Here is an 18,902-nt window from a genome sequence, read left to right on the forward strand (position 1 = left end):
AATTCAAATTTTTAAAAATCAGTGCTGCTATGAATGATACATAGTAGACATGAATTTATTAAAGCACATGTCACACACACTGTATAAAATACAGCTACAAGAAGAAAAGACCTTCTTACTGTTTTCTTCATGGGTGTCAGGATTCAGTTCCTGTCCTTTTTTTTGCCTATCTTCAGCCTTTTCCCTACCACTTTCCTTCCCGCAGCTGCAAAATTGCTCAGATTTTCCCTGTCCTAAAAGGTGATTTCCTCATATCTGCTTTTCCTTGAAGACTTTGATCTAATCTCTCTTTTGAGTGTCAATGAGAAGGAGAAGGGTTGAAAAAGAAGAAAATGTGCTGAAAAGATACTTGCTGAGTTTGTGGTGTCTTTGGAAAGTTCATCCCAGTGGAAAGATCAAGTCACCCATTTGGATGTAGGTGTCTGTATCTAAGAAGAGAGATAGGGCAGTGTGTATAGATCACTAGAGATAATTGAAATTGCAGGAGTGGATAAGCTCACCGAAGAAGAAAACACAGAGAAGGAAGAGATGAGGACTACGGCCAGAGTCCTAGACAACAGTTGCATTTAAGTAATGGGCAAAAGGAAAGAACTCAGTAAATGATGAGGAAGAGGAGTGGTCACGGTGCAGGTGGCGAATTAGTGGAATACAATCAAAGGAAACAGAGTTCTGATAGTGTCAGATGCTGATGAGAGGTTAAATAAGGATATGAACTGCAAACTTTCAATGTAGTTGGCATTTTGGAAGTCATTAATGACTTCAGGAATAGAAGTGGTGAAGATGGAAGCCAGGTTAGAGTAAATTATTGAATACACTGGTGGTGAGGGTAGGAAGATAGTGAGAAAAGACTTGTCTTCCCTTAGGAAATCTTTCTTTTCTTTTTTTTGGAGGGGGGGTGTCGGGGGAAGGAGTCTCACTCTGTCGCCCAGGCTGGAGTGCAGTGATGTGATCTCGGCTCACTACAACTTCCGCCTCCTGGGTTCAAGCGATTCTCCTGCCTCAGCCTCCCAAGTAGCTGGGACTACAGGCACGTGCCACCACGCCTGGTTAATTTTTGTATTTTTAGTAGAGACGGGGTTTTGCCATGTTGGCCAGGATGGTCTCAAACTCCTGACGTCAGGTGATCCACTCACCTCAGCCTCCTAAAGTGCTGGGATTACAGGTGTGAACCACTGCACCCAGCCAGGAAATCTTGAATGGAAATGGAAAGCAGGAGTAAGAATGCTAGCTAAAAGATAGAAAGTATAGGGAAAGAATACTGGGAAACGTATAACTGTTTCCTCCTTCCCTTGTGTAAAGATATTGATCATGTTTATAATTCACGAAGAAGGAACTAGAAAAAAAAAAGTGAAAATATAGATACCAGAGAATGAGTGGGGATAATTCATGAAGCAAGAAAGTAACAGCAACGATCCTTTGGAGAGAAACTGGTTCTCTTTTAAAATTTATTAATACAATTTTGTGCTGTATATTTGTAAGAAAAAAATCTTGAAGGATATATACCAAATACTAAAAGTCTTTTTCTCTTGGAGATGAGGTTGTGCATGATCTATGCTTTTCTCTTTATGCTTGGGAGTGCTTTTTGAAATAATAATGAATTTTTTTATAATTAAAGTAAACAAAATGTGATTTATTGAGAGATCCATAACATTGCCACAGAAAATACTCATTTAAAGACTTCTTTGCAGTAAAAAAGATGGGGCCAGGACTTTACCCTTCCTTTATGATGTTCCTGGGAATGAAGGCTTTTTGTTTTGTGTTTAAACGTAGAGATACATGTTGCAGTTTTTGCTTGTGACCCTTGCGGTAAGCCTGGTAAATGGTGAACTGAATGCTTTGTTTATTGCATTTAATATGCCCCTTTCCTCTTGACTCTCCCTTATAATACAAAGCTTCTCAGTTCTTTGACAATATTTTGGTTCCGTGTCCTTTCTTCTTAAAAATATCCAGTGTCAACACAGCCACAGACTCATTTCTGTGGGAGCCAAAGAGGCAATGAAGAGAGAAAACAGGAAGTGAGGAAAAAGGATACATTTTTCCCAAAAGGCCTGGAAGTACAGCTTGAGAGTGTTCACCTTTCAAGGACGTAAGCTTGAATAGACCTTTTGAATGGAGAGTAATTGCCTTTCCAGTTAAAAGTGCAATTTTCAGATTTTTAATTTTTTCTTAGGTATGGGGGAGATCAATTTTCTGAAGGGAAATTATTATTTTTACAGAGAATCATTTACAGAGGGGCTGGTTAAGTCTGGCATTTTTTAAAGAACAATTTTTGTCTTGTCTTTTTAAAAGACGCTCATGGGCTTTTCCCCCCTCCCTAACTGCGATCATGTTACGGTGAAAGAGAGTGGCCACAGAGTACACTTTTTTAGTTTTGAGTCAAGCATGGGCAAACAAAACATATGGCAATCAGACTCAGTTCTGAATGTATGTTGTTGGGTGAGAAAAGAAATATAAGGACAACAAGTATGTTGCAGCATTTTAAACTGCTTTGCCGTATCTATAAGCCCAGACATTTAGTAATTTTTTGGATTTTAAGGTTAAATCTAATTGGAAAATAGGTATTCCAGTTACTAACTAGTTGGACAATAAGATGGCAGGGAATCACAATACTACAGCCTGGCAGTTCCCCCTTAATGCTGGTTTTTCTACCTTTAGGGTGGCTTTTGGTCTGTACATTAATAGCCTGAAGTAGTTTATGAAGCATCTTGAAAATATTTTCTAATTTCCAAGATTTCAAAAAATAAGAATGTTCCAACATAAATATCCATTAAGATTACACAATCTTACATCATTGTCCAGTGACATTTTCTTAAATATACAATTCAACTTTAGGTATGTGCCTTTTAATATATCTTTTCTAGTGTTTTATCATGAAAGTTTCAAACACACTGCAAAGTTAAAATAATTTTTACAGAGAGACCCTGTGTACTCAACTACCTAGATTCTACTGACTTTTATTATACTTGCTTTTTCCCCGAATTTTTCATCCACTTGATATATTCTTAAAGTATATACACTATCACATTTCTACACATTCTTTCCTTCAAGTTTTATTTTATCTAATTTACTTTTAAAAACTCAGAAAAGCAAGACTATTGTTTCAAAAAGCTTCCAAGATCAGAGCACTAAAGTTTAGGAGTTGTTTTACTGAAAATCTTTGCTTTTATTTGGAAAGCAAATCAGTGAACTATATTCTCACCATTAAGTGTTGTATAGGTCCTATCACTAGGATCAGGAGGAAAGATTTCTGATCAAAGGGTTAGGATTTTTATAGCTCTCAGTCAAAAGCTAGTGAGCAAGCAACTCAGCTTTCTGGGATAAATCCATGGAATGATAGGCAGTTCAAGATGATATTAATTACCACGTCCTCAAGTTTATGTCCTTTGATCATCAATGTTTCCTGCACCTATGAAAAATAGCAAACAACCTCACTATACTCTGGGCTATATAGTACGTAACCACCTCTGGTACCTGCAACGAAAGTGGCAAGTGACTTCTCAGAGGGGTTACATTTGCTTTAAGGGACAGTACTTGGCTGGCATATTGAGATCAAGTAGGCAGAAAACAAAAATTCAACTTGAAATTTCAATTATGTCAGATTCAGCAATGTTCCACATTACTTGGAGGACAATAAGTAAATTCATTTTAATCCTCCTTCACGCTCAAAACCAAATTCAAATTAAAAAAAACAACAAAGATAATGTTCTTTTAAACAGAAAATCGAGTCCTGTTTTTCTTTCAGCTGGCATGTTCCTGTCTCATTCCGTACAGACTTGTCTCCCGGAAGTTATAAATGTAATCATAGGATGCAGTGACTAATATGTAAAAAATTATTTTCTGTAGCCTGAAGATAATGATGATTGAAAAATTATATATTTTAATCTGATAATCTCTTGGCAGTCTTATGCAGTCTGGGTGCTATTTCCAAAACAAGATGAAACCAGCAAGCACTCCTTTTTGGTGGTTTTAACCCTGTTACCCCCGACACAACAGGACTGGAATGGTTGTTGGTGGAAGATGGTACAGAGTCTAAGAGAACTGACGTATTATCTTGGATCCCAGTGGCAAGGGAACACTTCTATCCTACAATAATCTCTCCCATCCCCAACAGGAAAAGGGTAAATTGTGTATTCTGTATCTCTGCGTCTGAGAAAAATAACAAATACTCTATTTTGAGTGAACATTTACTGCTTGATGTTCTGCTGCCGATCCCCGTTGACATTATTTTTTATTTTTGTATGCGTTGGCCCTATTAGATGGGGATGAAACCTTGTTATGGCAATCTCAAACACAGGTGTACTTATCATTGGCTTTTCCAGCAACTCCTCTTCCTTCTCACTGGCAGCCAGCACACCTGGCATCCCGCACCTGCCGCTGACTTCCTTTAAACAACTGATCTGGACATCATGATTTTATGACCTTGCAAACTAAAACGCGATCTCTTTAATAAAGAAGAAAGAAAAAACCAGCTGCTTCTATAGGCATTCTGTATCCTAACTTTGTTTTCCCTCGATGTTTATATCTTCTCTAGACCAGCATATTTTTTTGGACACTCTGACACATGCTTGAGAAAAATTTGCCTATGAAATTTTGTTTCTGACAAGAATCAACCCAAAGTTTGTGCTTTGGCCATAAAATTCATGCAGAAAGTTATTTATTTTTAAGCTACTTGTATGTGACTGAATGGCTTATAATCAGCATTGCTATTATGGCTCAAATGACTTTTGAGGGTTATTATTATTTTTTAGATTTTATATGGATCTACACACAGTCATGACATCTTAAAATAAATCATTCCTGTCCCTGAGAGTGAAAACACTTCCTGGAGGTATAACTCATTACTCTCACCCCTAGATTCCATGGCCTTGATAACTGCAGGCATCCTAAGTTAACATCACAATTCTTGTCATTTCTTGATCAGTCTCCTTATGGCTTCTTTTGCTCATCCTTTTTCTCCAATGGCTTATATATTCACTATAACAACATTATAGATAAGAGGTGACAATTTCTAGAGGGTAGGCATGCCTACCATATTCTTCAAGAATATTCTTCATGAATAAAGAATTCTATACTCTTCTAAGCTACAAGATATGTAGGAAGAAGAAAGATCTGGGGCCACAGACAGGTGGTTCATCCACTGGACATGTGACTATCAGTTAAGAAATTAAAACAGCAGAGTTGGCCAGGAGCAGTGGCTCACACCTGTAATCCCAGCACTTTGGGAGGCCAAGGTGAGTGGATTGCCTGACGTCAGGAGTTCAAGACCAGCCTGGCCAACATGGTGAAACCCTGTCTCTACTAAAAATACAAAAATTAGCCGGGTGTGGTGGCGAGCACCCGTAATCCCAGCTACTCAGGAGGCTGAAGCAGGAGAATTGCTTGAAACCTGGAGGCGGAGGCTGCAGTGAGCCAAGATCGTACCACTGTACTCTAGTCTGGGTGACAGAGTGAGACGCCTTCTCAAAAAAAAAAAAAAAATTAAAACAGCAGAGTCTCAAGGATGCACAGCCAAATCCAAATCATATCCACCACTTTGTCACAAACACCAACTAATGCCTTGCTTGATATAAAAAATATTACTGCTAATGAGGAGGACGGGGTGGCTGGAACTGAGTTGCCCAGGGTTGTGGGGGTTGATGCCAGACGAGGCTGGAGAGGAAGGCCAAGCCTTGAAAATCACATTAAGGTGTTTGTTCTTTATGTTAAGAGCAATGTAGAGCCATTGTGGGGTTTTAAGCAAGAGAGTGACATTATCAGATATGTGCCGTAAGAAGCCCACTCTGGCTAAAGGGTGAGGAATAGATTGGAGGAAGGAAGGCTAGAGTCAAAGAGAGAAGTTCAGAGCCATTGAAGTGGTCAGTGCATGACAGCCTGGAGCCTGTTTAGATGCTGGTTGACAGAGATAGCTGACCCCACACCAATTTTATAATGACATGCTTCATTCATCACTTTGTGTATCATGAGATTACTTTTTCAACACCAGCTTCTCTAGGTGATAAAAGCATCTATATTTTTCTGTAGTCAAGAATAAAATTAGCAGAGTATGGGCCTACAACAGATACATCCTAGGCACTCAACTTAGTAATACGAAAAATTATTTTCGAAAAAATTCAATGAAACAAATAATGAGAGAAAGAGAGAAAAAAACTTTGGCTAACAGGAAAAAAAGTTTGTGCTTAATGAAGGATACATATTTTTCCATTCTGTAAACAGTATCTAAACTGTTCTTGTTGTTTCATGCTATTTGAAAAAAAAAAAAAAAACAAAGGGAGTCTGTTTAAAAAGATACAATGTGAAATTGTTCAGTGCTGTAGAGCATCTAGCAGGATTTATTGTGTTTTTTTGGACAGCAACAACAGGAACTATTTATGCAAATCTAAGAACTAACTGCCCAGGGAGTATAAAATGTTGAAAAGAAATATATTTACTTAAATGTATTTGAGGATATCATCAAACCTAATGTGTTTTTAAGAGAATTGAGATGGCATATTTAAAGTGTGTTTAAAAAACTAGTTGATTCCCTTGCATTTCACTTGTTTTTAATGTATCAGAAAACAAAACCTTATAATGGGGAAAGATTGGCAAGGTAAGGTAGAGTAAGGCCCACTTGATCATAATGTTTATCCTCTTACTCAAAGTCTGTAATCCTCTTACTCAATGTTATCCGCTTACTCAAAGTTTGATTCTTGCTTCTTAGTGAGACACTTTTGTTCTTAATGTTTAAAAATAAAAACGTGCCACATGCAAAATATTGAAGTATGTTCAATTACATGTAAGCACACCTCAGAGTTACAGAATGGACTTATATCTACAAGATCACAGTATCCCAGTGAATATAGATGACTGCTGACCATCTTCTTCCATCTGCACTTTTTTAATCTTTGCATCTTTCCTATCTTTCTTCTTTAGAAATCAAATCCCAAATCTTAGGGAAGTTGCCACAAAATTTTACAGAGACAATGGGAAAGATTTCTTGAACAATGCAGACCAGAAAAATTTCAGTGATGAGGAGCATGAAGCTAGTATTAACTTGAGAGCACTGTAAGGGTTCCTTTGATGACTCTTCTTGCAATCTCTGATTAATATCCCACAGTGAAAAATGTATTGGTAATATACTGAGACAGAAGAATGACTGATACTTAAGGACTGTAAGTGCATCTTTAGAAGTAGACACAGGGTTTAACGAAAAGTCTTTTACAAACTGCATTCTTATAAAATTGTCCTGGGTAGGTGAGTGTGGGGATTTTAAGGAGAGATGAAGCAAGGCTTTAGTAAGGAACAGCGAAAATGCCATGGATGTTACCATGTCCTAAATAGAGAAAAGCCTTTTTAAATGATCAAAGTATCATTTTTCTTTTTAAAAAAACACTAAAAATCTTAATCATGTATACAAGTGTACCTATTACATTGTAGGTATTTAGTAAGTTTTTTTGAATAAAAGCATTCGCTTTATAACTAAAAGGAAAATATTATTTTCACTACTCTTAATCTCCCTTACTGTTTCTTGCTGATGCTATTATAAAAAAGTTGTATAACTACTTTTAATCTATTTTTATACATAGATACATGTATGCATGCAGAAATATACATATTTATTTGTAAGTATAATAATATATACATATGTATTTAGTGACATGAACATGACTATAGTATAAATGCTTTTTAATAAAAAATATATTGTGACTACCTTTTCACATTAATACACATATTCATATCCACCTTACACATCCAAATCTACCTTAAATTAATAATTTTTATTAAGAAAATTCAATAAATCCTAGAAACCATCAGAATAAAGAATCTACTTAACACTTAAGAGACAATAGCACGTAAGTATTGTCTGCAGAACCTTGATGGTTCTTCAGAAACTTTGAAGGGAACTGTTAAGTGAAAACTATTTTCTTAATAGTACTAAGAAATTATTTGTCATTTTCATTGTGTTGAAATTTGCATTGGTGGTATAAAAGCAATCTTGTTAGCACCTTGGCATGAATCAAGATAGTGGCACCAAACAATACTAGTTGGGAAATAAAGTAGCCACTTAAAAAAAAACCCACCATTTTTACTTAAAAGTATGACAAGTTATGACTACTCAAACTTGGGACCCTGGCTTTTTTTCTTTTTTCCTGAAAATTAATGAAAACAGTCATTAATTTCAAAGAAAACAACCAATAATGTTTGTTGCCAAAATTAAATAGATGAATGAAAATTAGAGATATAGAAACTTGAATCAGCCACTGTGAGCTCAATAGCTTCTCAATAGTTAAAGACGTTTCTGATGAGGTCAGTAGTGACATGAATGAAGTGTTTTTTGATATCATATAATGAAGTATGGCAACATTGGAAGATATGAACCAATGAACCAATCTCCGTGAACCAATATTTTTCAAATGACCAACACTAGAATGTTACCAAAATCATACATGAGTTAAAGATCCATTCAAAGTGTAAGGGAGACCAGTGGATGTTAACATAAAAAGTGTACCAAAAAATTTATTAATATGGCTTCAGATTTCACAGTGCTACTAAACCTCAAGAAATTACACTTCTCAAGTTTTGGTGTAGTATGAAAGAATATCCACAGTTATTTAAAAAGGCTTTTAAAATACGATTTCCTTTGTCAACTGTATATTTGTGTAAAGATTTTTTTATACCTATATTTCAATGGAAAAATCTACTGCAAAAGATTAAATGCAGAAGCAGATATGAGAGTCTAATTTTCTTCTATTAAGCTCTTTTATTAAAGAGATTTGCAAAAATATAAAACAATGTCATAGATCTCACTGAAAATTTTTTTTTTGGAAATGAACTTTTTAAAAAAATTGTGTATGTGTGTATACATGTAATGAGTTGGTTACTGCTATTTTTCAATGATTGTATAAATAAATAGTTAAAACTTTTCTTAATTATTTTCTAATCCAGTAAGCATGAACAGATATAATCCATATAAACAAAAGATCTTTGGGGTATTCAATAATTTTCAGAAGGATATAGAGGCACGGAGACAAATGTTTGAGCCACTGCTATTCTAGAAATAATGTAAATTTTTTCTGAGTTGGTAGAACAATTTGCCTTTGGAAAATTAATTTTTCTTTTTCCTTTCTCTAATAATTATAAAGTCAATTTGTCTTTTTTAGATTTTCATGGAAAATTCCCTAATAGACTATGTCAAAAATTATCTCATTAGCCTTATGATAAATAGCTCTCTGTATATATCTGAATATCTGTATATATCTGTATATATCTGAATTGTATTTAATGATACTAGCTTTAGTGCTTACAAATACTTATATTTGAGTTATATCCTTTAGTTTTCATAGGCGATTCCAGGAAGGTAGGTATTTTTCTCCCCATTTATACTGAGGAAATGAATTTTAAGAGAAGAAAAGTGCTTTGTCTATCTAGAAAGTGCTTGAACACAAAATCAAATGCAGGTCTGCTAACCTTGTGTTCCTGTGCTCTTTTTTTACCTTTGGATGGAAAAAAATAGCTTTTTGGTTATTATCAATGTAGACTATGCACTTCTGCTCTTGTACAATCAAAGCAAGGGCTGAGTATTGAGACACCTTTTGGATTTCGGCACAGCTCCTGACTTCTTTTCTCCTTGGCCATTTCCTCTTACAAGAATTACAGGAAATAATATACTCCAAGGCCTCTAGAATAGTGCCTAATACATAATAGTCTCTGTTATTATTGTTTTTCATGATTAGCATAACAACATAACTCTGTACATGGCCAGGGTAGCTTTGGATTCATCCAATTCAAGCATGAAAGGTCATCTCAGTCACTAAGACAGAAATAGAAGAATGGCATATGCAAAAGCTTCAGAACAATTCCAGGTCTGAACAATAACCAAAATGCAGCCTTTTCCAGGCTGGAAGCCAAAGCTCATTCTATATATGCTGTTGATCTACACCTCAGCTCTGTGTTCAAATTTAGGGGTGACCAGATAGGTCAAAAGGTCACTCTTCTGCTTGCCAGGACTGGTTCAAACCAGCTTTGAGTAGCTGCTGGATATCACCACCTTTAATCACTTCTTCCTTGTCCTGATCTGAGGTTGCTGGAGCCATATAAAAACCCCTGAGAATCCAGGCAAAGCCAGCCCACCTTAGCTTAAAACCCCCTTTTCCCCTTATTTTCCTAGTTTGGGTCCTGTTGGCTTCACACCTGAAGCCTCTCTCTGCCCAGTACCTTCAGAATAATGTGCCATTTGAATGGTCCAGATGGATCTTGATTAATACCTCTCTGGGGGCCTTTCTGCCTCCCCTCAGTCCTATTTTGGTTGCACACGAGGAAACTGCTTCTGACCCAGGCTTCCAGTCCACTCTTGTGGAGGCCGCACCAGGGCTAAAGGGGTTCACAGTGTGAAAGCAGTGAGTGAGGCTTCCTGGTGGCCCGTGCAGAGCCCTTCAACTGCTTGGCATTCAGGGGCTATACTGGTAAGACGTGGTTGGATGTGGATGTTTCTGCAGGAAGTAGTTGGTTAGCGGAGGAATATTAACGGTATTGATCTGGCTCTCTTTGCACACTGATCCCAACATAGTATATGTACATATTGATACCTAATAAGATAATAATGATAATAATAACTAACATTGATAGGAACAATCTCATGTGATTTAAAAAATATATATGTATATAACTTTATGTTTATGCAATAATAATAAAATGAGAATGATCCACTAAACATTGTGGTTTGTTATAGTAAATTCACCTTGGTGAGGATGTTTTGCTATGTGCTAGGATGAAAAATTTGCATATTTTATCACATTTAATTCTTAGAATAATTCCTTGAGTTTGTTTGTATTTCCCTTGGTTTCCAAATGAGGAAATGGAAAGTCCTAAACATTTAGTAATTTTTTTTTTTTTTTTTTTTTTTTTGAGACAGAGTCTTGCTCTGTCACCCAGGCTGGAGTGCAGTGGTGGAATCTCAGCTCACTGCAAGCTCTGCCTCCCGGGTTCATGCCATTCTCCTGCCTCAGCCTCCCCAGTAGCTGGGACTACAGGTGCCCGCCCCCACGCCCAGCTAATTTTTTGTATTTTTAGTAGAGATGGGGTTTCACCGTGTTAGCCAGGATGGTCTCCATCTCCTGACCTCGTGATCTGCCCGTCTCGGCCTCCCAAAGTGCTGGGATTACAGGCGTGAGCCACCGCGCCCAGCCAACATTTAGTAATTTTTTTTCAGGATCATTTGAAAGGTCACACAACCTATAAATGGCAAAGCAAAATTGGAACTTAAGATTTTCTGACACTAAAGGTTAGATTCTTTTCAGCTCAGCCCCCTGCTCCCAGCGTATTTCCATTTCATTGAAAGTTCGAACAACATAATGCAAAAATACACATTTCATTAAATAAAAAAAACAGAAGGTCAACAGCTCTTTATTACTTTTTTAGACAAACTTTCAACTCAAGAACTCGAGACATATAATGGAATAAGTAAGAGCTCAGTCTCTGAGTTCATGTTGCTTGGTTCAAAGCCAGCTCTCCTATGTACCAGTTGTATGGCTTTGAGCAAATTGTTTACCTTTCTGTGCCTAAGTTTTCTCATTTGGAAATAATAACAAAACCCAGCTCCTTGAGTTGTTAAGGAAAAAATAATAATTAATACATGTAAACTGCTTAGAACACTGCTTGACATATTTAATAGCACTCATTAAATATTACTAGCTGGTATCTTTTCCTCCCTCCCTCCCTTCATTTCCCTGCTTCCCTCCCTCCCTCCCTCCCTCCCTTCCTTCCTTCCTTCCTTTCCTTCCTTCCTTCCTTCCTCCCTTCCTTCCTTTCCTTCCTTCCTTCCTCCCTCCCTCTCTCCCTCTCCCCATTTAACAGGTTGAATTAATAATGTGTAAACACTAAACAATCTTTCTAGCAAGTTAGAAAAACACACCAAAGATGGCTCAGAAACTCAATATTGAAGTTTTGGGGGTTCTGGGATTTAAAAATAGAACCTGGTGAGAAGCAATCTTGCTGTGTCAACTCTTAGAATTCTGTATTAAGAAAACCCAGAAGAGCTTTATTTTAAGCAGACACTGAATGGCTTAGCTGCAGTTCATGGATACATCAGAACATTCCCTTGATGGTTCACTTTCTTGTGAACTTAAAATCAAGCAACATGAAGAGTTCTAGTTCTGGCCGGACCAATCCTCCTACCCCCAACCTTACAAAAAGCCAACTGAACCAAACTCAGGTGCTGCTAAGTAACTGGAGCAGAACCCCAGCAGTGAACCTTCACTGCCAACCCTTTTGAAATCCACCTCTTTGCTAAATCTTCTTTTAACACAGACTGGATTTTTTATAGTGTATTTCAGGGATGATGCAAAATATTAAGGATACAGAAAAAGAATGACTGCAGATGGTGGATTTGGAAAGTGGGTAGAGAAGAACTTTGGTCTGTGTCAAATCTGGGTTCTAGCCTTGTTTTGATCACTTTTTTCTTATAGGGCTTGCCATTTCAACTCTTTTGAGCTCAGTTTTTCCCATATTCAAAGGCTTGTACCTTTGAGGTACCTGAAGACCAGACGATCTTTCACATTGTTAATCCTATGATTTCATTTTTTAGCTATTGGGAAGTCAGTTCATTAGTAATTTTGTAGTGATTAAGAAGGAGGGCTGGGCATGGCGGCTCACGCCTGTAATCCCAGCACTTTAGGAGGACAAGGTGGGTGGATCATCTGAGGTCAGGAGTTTGTGACCAGCCTGGCCAACATGATAAAACCCCATCTCTACTAAAAATACAAAAAAATTAACCGGGTGTGGTCATAGGCGCCTGTAATCCCAGCTACTCAGGAGGCTGAGGCAGGAGAATCGCTTGAACCGAGGAGGCAGAGGTTGCGGTTAACTGAGATCATGCCACTGCACTCCAGCCTGGGTGACAGAGTGAAACTCTGCCTCAAAAAATAAATAAATAAATAAATAAATAAAATAAAAAATAAAGAAGAGGTCCATTGTTAATTAAAGCAAGAAGCTAACCCTGATAAAAAATATACCATTAACCCAAATGCTCAGGAGGGTTTAGTGTCTTCTACCAGCTGTTACGTACACTTCCCCCACATCTGTTAAACTTAATATTTCATAATAACCAACTGAAATGGTGGCAACAAACCCAAGTCTCCATTCTAATGCAACAAATAAAAGTAGTTGAAATTGGATGTGTAAATATGTTTCTCAAGAAGGAACTTGCTGGTGCTCAGTTGTCTATAAGTGTGTATGTAAACACCTGCTTTAGAAAAACTAAGCAGACAACAAGATGTAGAATTCACTGAAGATACATTTATGGAGACACAAATGTAGTTAGGAGGTAAATTATAGATAACAACCCTGAAAGAAGGTAGCGGCACAAAGAATGGAATTGCCAGGTTTTGGCAAGTTGGGGATTGTAAAGAAATAAACTTGGATATATATTCAAGTGCTATTTTTGGAGATTAGTTTCTGAAAAATCAGTAAAATGCCATTATTAAGATAAAACTTCAAAATGCAAGTATACATATTGTCTCACAAAGAATGGGGGATGGACTTGGAATGCTGATTCTAGCATTGGTCTTGGAATTGACTGACTTCATTACCAATATCTTGCATAGGCCTTCAAGGAAACAGAAATCAGTGGTAGGGATAATTCTGAGACCATGGAAGAGCTAAGTTGTCTGGTTCTACCACTATAGGCAGACAGGGACCATCATCTGGCATCTTATATGTATTCTTCAGCATATCTAGGAAAGTTTAGATGCTTCATAGAATTAAGAAGTATCACCACGATCTAGGAGAGCATGATAATACTTTAAAATGAGACTATCTCTACTAATCATTGACTGTTCTGAACAGATTCCTATATTTAGGTATAACTTTTTCAGAAATGTTCACCATGCTTAGTTTATATATTCAACCTTCTACTTAAAAACCTCTCATGACATATTTAATAGATATGGGATTTCCTCTTTTATTTTTAGTAGAAAAATAAAAACAGAAACGTCAGATAACTAGTATATGAAATTTATCCATTTATACATTATATTCCTACCCTACTAGCTGTGAGATGCCTAAAAGTATTATTTTCCTTAATGACATAATTGACATATTTATATCTAGTATTTGTAATGATATAAAGCAATTTTTATTTCCCATAAACTTGGCCTTATGCACTTAGATTATGAAAATGATTGATAGAGACTAGTGGCTTATTCAATCAACTTTGACACAATTATTCCATGAATATTGTTTATCAAAAGAGTAGTCACCTAAAAGAATTACATAAAAAATCAAGTTTGGCTGTTTCCACAGCATATATCAATTCAAATGATAAAAGTGTGATTTGTGTATCAATATAGAGGTGCCCTGAAGTTAAGAATATGTTATTTTATAGCATAAAATCACATTTAGGTTTTGCCAGTTTCTGATAAACTCCTTACCACATATTTCTCAACATTCACATGGAAGGCACTTATTAAATTATAGCATTAAATATTACATAGTTGAGCTGAAAATTACATATAGGTACAGATGATAGTGCTTAGTTGATAAAAGTCAGTACATCTTTATTTCAGTGCTGCCATGGCCAGTCAGTACCATTGGATCTTGTGCCAGTTACTTAATACATTTAAACCTTCATTTCCTCATGTGTAAGATGAATGGATCAGATGAGATTATTTCTAGTGTCTTCCAGTCCCACTATTCTATGCATCTATGCTTATAAAAGCATATTTCTTTGGTCATATTTAGAAATTTCACATAGGTACTTTAATCATTTGCACTAGAGAAAAGATCTTGGCCCATGTCTTTCTTACATATTTCCCCCATATTTTAAAGTAACACGAAATTCCTTTCATTAGTTTCTATTTCTCCTCATGGTATGTCATTCTGATATCTTTTTTTTTCTTTCAGTGATAGAGTCTTGCTCTGTTGCCCAGGCTAGAGTGCAGTGACATGATCAAGATTCACTGTAGCCTCAACCTCCCAGGTTCACGTGATCTTTCTGCCTCAGCCTCCCAACTAGCTGAGACTACAAGTGCACAGCACCATACCAAGCTATTTTTTAAAAAAATATTTTGTAGAGATAAGGTCTCACTATGTTTCCCAGGCTCGTCTTGAACTCCTGGCCTCAGGTGATCCTCCCACCACTGCCTCCCAAAGTGCTGGAGCTGCAGACATGAACCACTGCCCCCAGCCCATTCTGATATCTTTACTGTTGGTTGCTAGTACCATTAATTCCTTGAGTGCGTACCTTGTCCCAGGAACATTGCTTAGCATTTTACTTACATTATTTTGTTTAATTTTCACAGACTCCTGCGGTAAGTACTCTTATTATTCTTATTTTATTGATGAGGCAACTGAAATGTAAATGTGCTGGGTATATTTCCATTAGCGCACTTGGCTAGTCTGCTTTGAAGCTATAATTAAAACCTGTTTATATAATTCCTATCCCCATGTATAAACAACTCTATAATACTCCCAATGGACACAGGATGTGCAGCTCATGATCCCTGAAAAATCTGGGGACATGCCTAACACTTAGGAACCACCACACTCCTTGCATTCAACATGTATTCTTGAGTGTAGCTGAAAACTCTGGAGACTCCTGGCAGCCTGCTTCCTCACCTCCACTGAGATAGCACCAAACCGACTTATTGTCTTTAACCTGACTTGGAGCTCCCGGATGCTTCCCCATTTGACCTCTGGTATCTGTTGATTGTATAGCACTGGGGCAGGCCACAGATCATTTCAACTATGTGCTTATTGCATCCTGGATGCACTGTCACTCCACCTCATCAGGTTTTACAAGCAAGGTTGCAAGGCCAAGGTGACTATATCCACTGCAGACTCATGCTTTTTTATAATAGCTGGATCCTCACAGCTGCTGGCAATTTCTTACCATCACTGCTACAAAGACTGACCCCTTTTGCCAACCAGAGCTCTTTCTTCTTCAGGATGACCTGGCTGCTTTCCTGAGCTGCCCAAGGTCTCAGCATCCTTTTTTCCCCCTCTACTCATCTCTGGGTCTTTACCCTCTCGTTCTTTCTTTTTGTCTATTTGTTAGGAGAAAGCATTGTCTGGCAGGATGAAGCTCTTTACCTGTGATCCAGATCTCATTGCCCTCACATGCATTTTGCCACTTTGCTTCACCAGCTATTCATTCACCTGCGTTTTCCATCTCTGACTCTCCCTCAGTTCTTTCCCTCTGTGTATAAACAGGCATAGCTCTTCTTCTGTCTAAAGAATTTCTAAGACTATACCATCCATTCATTTTCTCCCTGACTCTCTTTTCTCTTTAGAAGACTTGATGTTCCTTTTCTGTTAACTTTTCAAGAAGATAAATCATAGGTGGACATAACAAAGTAATTTTCTTAGCTTTATTTATTTGATACAAAAAATCAAATCTAGGCTCATTCCTAGTTCCTAGATATTTAATTCCCATGGCACTTATTTATAAAAGTAGCATATTAAACATTTGTTTTTGTTCTTAAAACATAGAAGGAGATAATACTGATGTTATCTCCTGAGCCCTACTTATGTGTGAGGGTCTGTGAGTCATAGGCATGAATCAGACCGCAGAGAACAAATAGTCTAATCATCTCAATGCAGAGTAGAGACATAGAAAGCAGATATACCCTGATGTAACAGTATATGCAATATATTCTTCTCAGCCTCATAGAAGCTTCTTATGAAGCTTATGAAGAAGACTTCATAAAGTATTTGATTTTTGACCTGGTTCTTTGCATGTATGTATGTATGTATATAAGTATGTATGTATGTATTTTTCCTTGCAGAAAGCACAGTCTATAACCTAGTTTTTAGGTGATGAAAATAAGATTTAGTTAAAAGATTGTATAATCATATTTACTGGGTGTGGATAACACTTAAAAAAACAACTTCTCCCCTGTTATTACAAGAGTAACATGTTCACTATAGAAAATATAGATAAGAAAAAGAAAGAAAAATTAATATAACCACCAGCAAGAGCTCACTGTTCACATTTTGCTGTATGCTCTTCCAGAGTTTATATAATTATTTGTTTCTTTAATTTCCATTTCTCTGATTACTAGGCAATTTGAGGATGTAATTCATAAGTTTTTCACCAATTTGCACAAGTTCTTTGACATAATGCCTACTCATATCCTTTGCCCATTTTTTTATTGAGTTTTTGATAGATACAGAAGTGATTTTCTTAAAAAGGGATCATAGTGTGTACAATTGTCCCTTGGTATCCACGGAAAATTGGTTCCAGGACTCCTCATAGATACCAAAATCTGAGGATGCCCAAGTACTTTATACAAAATGCTGTAGTATTTGCATATAACCTATGCACAACCTCCTCTATACTTTATTTATTTTATTTTATTTTTATTTTTTGAGATGGGGTCTCACTCTGTCACCCAGGTTGGAGGGCAGTGGCACGATCTCAGCTCACTGCAGCCTCCACCTCCCATGTTCAAGTGATTCTCCTGCCTCAGCCTCCTGAGTAGCTGGGATTACAGGCACACACCACCACATCCAGCTAATTTTTTTTGTATTTTCAGTAGAGATGGTGTTTCACCATGTTCACTAGGCTAGTCTCTAACTCCTGAGCTCAAGTGATCTGCCCACCTCGACCTCCCAAAGTGCTGAGATTACAGGCATGAGCCACCACACCCGGCTCTCCCATATACTTTAAATCATCTCTAGATTACTTATATCTAATAATAGTCATTATTCCGTAAATAATACAGAAACACAGGAAAATAAGTCTGTACATGTTCAATGCACACACTTGTTTTTTTCAAATATTGTCAACCTGCAGTTGCTTAAGTCTACAGATGCAGAACCTATGGATACCAAGGGCTGACTATATATAATTTTATAATTGTTTTTAAAATTTAATATATTATGAGCCTTCTTCCTGTAAATATGTGTAGTTCCACAATGTCACTTTCAATGTCTGTGTAGTGTTACATAGTTTATCTCTAATGGTGGACATTCAGGTTTTTAGATCAGTTTGCTGTTGTCCAGCTTGCCAACTGCCACGCAAGGAAAGCTATCACAAGCCGAGCCATTCCAGACCAGAAGAATCACCCAGCCATCCCAAAGATAAATGGGAAATAACAAATGTTTGAGGTTTAAGCTGCTACGATTTTGGAAGATTGTTACACATTAAAAGTTAATGAATGTGAATTCTGACCTTCAGATTAACCTTTGCCAGCTTCGAGTGTGTGATGTCTTCTGGTTGTGGGAATCCACTCACTCATATCTTCTAGTGAAGTGCTCCAAATTATTTTTCCATGGCCTCTTTGTTACCCCTCCATTTTTATCCAGCTCCTCCTCCTGGGCTATCTTTTGTCCCTCAACCCCTCAGACACCCCTTATCCCAGAGTAAAGTATTTAGGGCACACTTGACACCCCTGAATAGGGCCAGAGGGGCTGGGCAAGTGAAGGGGGTCATCATCCACTGGCTGGAAAAACCATGTACATAAATGTGATGGTTAATACTGAGTGTCAACTTGATTTGATTGAAGGATGCAAAGTATTGATCCTGGGTGTGTCTGTGAAGGTGTTGCCAAAGGAGATTAACATGTGAGTCAGTGGGCTGGGAAAGGCAGATCCACTCTTTATCTGGGTGGGCATCATCTAATCAGCTGCCAGCGTGGCTAGAATATAAGCAGGCAGAAAAATGTGAAAAGACTATACTGGCTTAGCCCCTAGCCTACATCTTTCTCCCGTGCTGGATGCTTCCTGTCCTTGAACATCGGACTCCAAGTTCTTTTGCTTTGGGACTCGGACTGGCTCTCCTTGCTCCTCAGCTTCCAGATGGCCTATTGTGAAACCTTTTGATTGTGTGAGTTAATACTTAGTAAACTCCCATCTATATATATGTAGTTAGTGTGAGTTAATACTTAATAAACTCCCATCTATCTATATATATAGCTATATATATAGTA

At 37.3% G+C, this 18,902-nt stretch overlaps 1 protein-coding gene across 11 annotated transcripts in view; it reads right to left on the reverse strand.

The window, feature by feature from the left end:
• Nucleotides 1–18,902, reverse strand: part of PEX5L (peroxisomal biogenesis factor 5 like) — a 789,103-nt gene that overhangs the window by 179,252 nt on the left and 590,949 nt on the right. The window lies entirely within an intron of this gene.

This window comes from Hylobates moloch, unplaced genomic scaffold (genome assembly GCF_009828535.3).
Source record: "Hylobates moloch isolate HMO894 unplaced genomic scaffold, HMol_V3 SCAFFOLD_13, whole genome shotgun sequence".
NCBI classification, from domain to species: domain Eukaryota; kingdom Metazoa; phylum Chordata; class Mammalia; order Primates; family Hylobatidae; genus Hylobates; species Hylobates moloch.